The sequence below is a fragment of the Dasypus novemcinctus genome, unplaced genomic scaffold, assembly GCF_030445035.2.
Source record: "Dasypus novemcinctus isolate mDasNov1 unplaced genomic scaffold, mDasNov1.1.hap2 scaffold_176, whole genome shotgun sequence".
NCBI lineage: Eukaryota > Metazoa > Chordata > Mammalia > Cingulata > Dasypodidae > Dasypus > Dasypus novemcinctus.
The window spans coordinates 247,013-252,144 of NW_026688163.1; positions in this window are offsets into that span (position 1 = coordinate 247,013).

The window sequence follows — 5,132 nt, forward strand, 5'->3', positions numbered from 1 at the left end:
ATACTGGTTCTGTAGATCATATTAGGAAGAAAATATGTTTTAGCAACACAGAGGTCCCTGCTCCTAGCATGTCATAGTCCTCCATTTACTCAGGTCTTTCTCACTTTCTCTCTGCTATTTTTTGTAGTTGTAAGTATACAGGTCTTACTCATATTTTGTTAAATTTATCCCTAAGTATTTCATATTTTTATACTATTTCAAGTATACTATTGTTTTATTTTTTTATTTTTTTATTTTTTAAAAAAGATTTATTTATTTATTTAATCTCCCCCCCTCCCCTGGTTGTCTGTTCTTGGTGTCTATTTGCTGCGTCTTGTTTCTTTGTCCGCTTCTGTTGTCATCAGCGGCACGGGAAGTGTGGGCGGCGCCATTCCTGGGCAGGCTGCTCTTTCTTTTCACGCTGGGCAGCTTTCCTCATGGGCGCACTCCTTGCGCGTGGGGCTCCCCTACGCGGGGGACACCCCTGTGTAGCACGGCACTCCTTGCGCGCATCAGCGCTGCGCATGGCCAGCTCCACACGGGTCAAGGAGGCCTGGGGTTTGAACCACGGACCTCCCATATGGTAGACGGACGCCCTAACCACTGGGCCAAAGTCCGTTTCCCTATTGTTTTATTTTTTGATTGTTACCACCATATTTAAATATAGTTGATTTTATATATTGACCTTGCTAAGCTGACATTTGTTCTAGTATCTCTTTTCATAAATCCTTTGGCATTTTCTACTTAGGCCATAATATCATCTAAGAAAAGAGAAGGTTTTATTTCTTGTTTTCCAATCAGCTCGCCAGCTGTTTCCTTTTCTTTCCTTATTACATTAGCAAGTAACTCCAATGTAATGTTGACTAGAAGTGTTGAAAGCAAATATTTTTGCCTTTTTTCCTGATCTTATGGGAGAAAACATTCAGTATTTCACCATTAAGTAATATGCTAACGGTGTGTCATAGATCCTTTTTATAAGGTTGAAGAAGTTTCCTTCCATTCCTGGTTTGCTGGAAGTTTCCTTCAAGATTTTATATTGGATTTTTTTCAAGTGCTTTTTCATTGGCATATTATGATGTGCTAATCTTTTAGAATATTGTTAAACTCAATTTTCTAAAATTTTGTTAACAATTTTTTCATCCTTATCCATGAAGAGTTTGTGCTCTAGTTTTCTTTTCTTGTAAGATCCTTATCTGGTTTTGGTATCTGGATAATACTGGCTTCATAAGAGGAGCAGCTAAATATTCTTGCCTCTTGAATTTGTGTAAAACTGATATTACCTTTTCCTGAAACGCCTGGGAGACTTCACATATGAAGCCATCTGAACCTAAGATTTCTTCATGGGAATACTAACTACAAATTCAATTTCTTAATTACATCCAGGACTAGTCAGATTAAATGCTTTCTTCTGAGTGAGATTTAGTAGTTTGTGTCTTTTTGTCATTTCACCTAGGCTGTTGAAATTTTTATCATAAAACTGTTTAAAATATCCACTCGTTTATTTCTAGTGGCTGTGGGATCTGTGGCTTTAAGTAAAGCTGTCACAGTGAACACAGGTACAACGTGTCTCTACCAGCCCCAGCCTTCGGGTGTGAGCCTTCCCTTTAACAGGAAAATAAAGCTGCGAGGTTTTCCGAGCCCAGCCCGGCGTTCCCGCGGGCCCCGGAGTGCCGCGCTCTCCAGCGTTCTCCCTTCACTTGCCCGGCTGGTCACTCTGGCAGCCCATCATCGTCGTCCATCTGTCCTTGAGGGCACGAGCTGCCTCCTGGGCCCAGAAGCGTGGAAAGCGGAGGGGCCTCAGGCAGACCTGGAAAGGCTTGGCAGGTGCCGCTGCTGCGCCTCTCCACCTGCCCCTCCATCCTGCACCGGCCCCTCCCACAGCTGTGCACCTGGCGCCCGCGCTGCTCTCCACTCTCCCTGCCCGCAGGAGACCCTGGCCCGATGCCCACCTCCCAGCCTCCGGGTGTGGGGTGGAGGGTACCGAAGGCCCCTCCTGGGCCATTCCTCGTTTCCGCGTCACACCAATCCTGGCATGCCGCTCTCGTCACCAGCACCCGTTAGTGTGTTTGCCCAAACGAAAGCTCACCCTGCCCTGGGCTTCCTCCTTGAGGACTGTGGTCAGGTCTCGAAAGTCAGCCTTCAGGAGCAGCTTCTAAACTTCCAGACGCATTCTCCAGCAGGACGCAGGCGCTCGAGGCAGCGCCCGCCTCTTCTCTTCCTTCCAGAGTTATCCCTGCAGGGGCAGGTGACGAGTTCGGCCTCTGCTTTCACAGCGATATTCATGTTTTAAATTTTTATATAGCTCCCAACAGTACCAGCTGCTGTTAATTTACACACTCCTGTGTGCCAGCCATTTCACATACACGATGCCCAATCCCGACACTGCCATGAAATACGCTCCCCTTTTTCGAGTGTGGAAACAGAATCTCATGAACACTCAGTGGTTTTTCCCAAGTCACACAACTGGAGGATTGAGGAATTAAGGGTGGGGCCAGGCCTGTTGGTCCGGGCGTCTCCTGTCACCACTGTGCCCACCTGCCCAGGACAGCACGTCCTGCAGACAGACTGCCTTCCCCCACCCCATAAAGGGTCTAAGGCACTCAGCGCTGTGAGCAAAACTGGTAAGGGAGCCATCACCAGGGCCGCAGGCTGATTCTCCACGAACCCTCAAGTTTTCGTTTTCAGGAGGTGGAAGAAGAAAGCTCCTTTTTCAGGGCACATGCTCTTTTTGGCTGAGACACCTAATATCGGGTATGCCATGGACACTCAGTGACAGGTGCCCACAGAGCCAACAGAAAACTAAACCAACTTACGAGGCGGTAAAGCCACCCTGAAACAAATTCCTGGCATTAAGCGTTCCCAAGAACTCCATGGCTGAGGATATCATATATTCAATGCAAATTTTTTCTTATTATACAAAAGTAAATGAAATCAGGCCTTAAAATGAAAATAATTTGCCGACAGAGAGGGGAGTTGAATGATCTATAAATTAAGAATATGATTTATGTTTCACTGACACAAACTATAAATCAACCAAATAACTTTTAAATAGATGCTAAAACATGCAAAGAGACATCGCTTCCACAGCAGTCTCAAATTTCATAAATTAGAGGGTAAGATACGAATCACGGGCCCAGCATTCACATCATAAATTACATTTCTAGACCCAGCTCCTTGGGTCAGCAGTTCCTGGGGTGAGATGAAGGCAAGTCTTCCCAGTACCTAAAACAACCCTCTTTTGGTAGAATTCTCACGAGTTTTGGTAACAGAATCCAAACACAACTACCTGGAGCCAAAATGAAAACAGAGGGGCAGAGGGAGCTGGGGTACTTTAAACCCATCTAGAAACAAAAAGCAGCCCCTCTTCCCCCCCCCCCCTGGGTTTCCTGTAAGCACCCTAGTGAGAGAGGTAGTTTACGAAAGAGGAAAGGACACTTTCTGCGTCCATCAGTTCGGGCTTGAATTGAAATCTTTAGATCAGGCTTCCTAAAAGCGTCTGTCCCTGAGTAATCTCTGTCCTAAAAGATAGGCGTGGACCCACTGCTCTTCTCTGAGCAGTCAGTGAGGTGCTGGAAAGATGACCAGCAAGGCCAAAGCAGATGCGGCCGGGCGGGAGCTGGACGGGGCGCTCGGTCCAGGCCGTCTCCCTCTTCCTCCCTCACGCGCGCCCTTTCCTCTCCCCTCGCCCCCCCAGCAGCGCAGCAGTCCTCCGAAACGCCCCCCTTCAGCCAAGCCCTGGGCCCGGACCGACACATGGCCCCCTCCCCCACCAGCTGCGGGACGTCCCCTCAGGGCCGCCAGGAGCCAGGGCGGAGCAGGACTCGCAGCAGGGGTCGCAGGCCACCGCCGGGGAGGCTTTCCCCCGGAACACGGCGCTCGGGCCTGCGGATGCCATCCTGGCGCTGGGCTCCTCTGTCACGCGGCGATGCCCGAGGCGGCCTCTCCTGGCCCCCGGTGACCTCCAGCTTCCCGCCCTCCCAGGTGCTTCTCTCTGGCTGGCTTCTCTCTGACAGACTTTCTCTCCAGCTGGTTTCTCTCTGGCCAGCTTCTCTCCATCGGGCTTCTCTCTGGCTGGTTTCACTCTGACTGGTTTCTCTCCAGCTGGTTTCTCTCCAGCTGGTTTCTCTCTGTCTGGTTTCTCCCCAGCTGGTTTCTCTCCAGCTGGTTTCTCTGTCTGGTTTCTCTCTCTCTGGTTTCTCTCTCTCTGGTTTCTCTCCAGCTGGTTTCTCTCTGTCTGGTTTCTCCCCAGCTGGTTTCTCTCCAGCTGGTTTCTCTCCGGCTGGTTTCTCTCTTTCTCTCTGGCTGGTTTCTCTCCATCTGGCTTCTCTCCAGCTGATTTCACTTTGTCTGGCTTCTCTCCGACTGCTTTCTCTCCACCTGGTTTCTCTCCAGCTGGTTTCTCTCTGTCTGGCTTCTCTCCGGCTGGTTTCTCTCTCTCTGGTTTCTCTCCAGCTGGTTTCTCTCTGTCTGGTTTCTCCCCAGCTGGTTTCTCTCCAGCTGGTTTCTCTCTGTCTGGTTTCTCTCTGGCTGGTTTCTCTCCGGGTGTTTTCTCTCTGTCTAGTTTCTCTCCAGCTGGTTTCTCTTTGTCTGGTTTCTCTCCAGCTGGTTTCTCTCCGGCTGGCTTCTCTCCAGTGGCTTCTCTCTGGTGGCTTCTCTTTACCTGCAGAGGACCCTGGCATCAGATCAAAGCCCACCTGACCTGGGGCCACATGGTCACTGGGTGATATCCTGAGGGGACCCCCTTACATGGTCAGCACCCACCAGCAGGCAGACCCAGGCCGGGTGCACCCTGGGCCCATGACTCACCCACCCCACGCAAGGGGATCGAGATCAATCAGGCGACGTCATTCTCAAGAAGACAGCCTAGTCCTCCAGGCGTCCCCCCAGCAGAGGAGCACATAATGCACACGGAGAGGGACTGCAGCCCCTGCCTGCGCAGGGCAGCTGGGACACCTCCGCGCCACACGGTTCTGCATAAGCAGGTCCATCTAGGACCCATGGTGACGAGCTCGTCCCGATCTGCTTGTCGCCTGCCTGCTTTTAACTCTGGAAGTCCCACTTCCCGGGAGCACCCGTCCCAGGCTCGGGGGACAGTCGGTCACCCCACATGAACCCCACACAAAGGTCCACCATAAAATCCTCTTAGTTCTCAA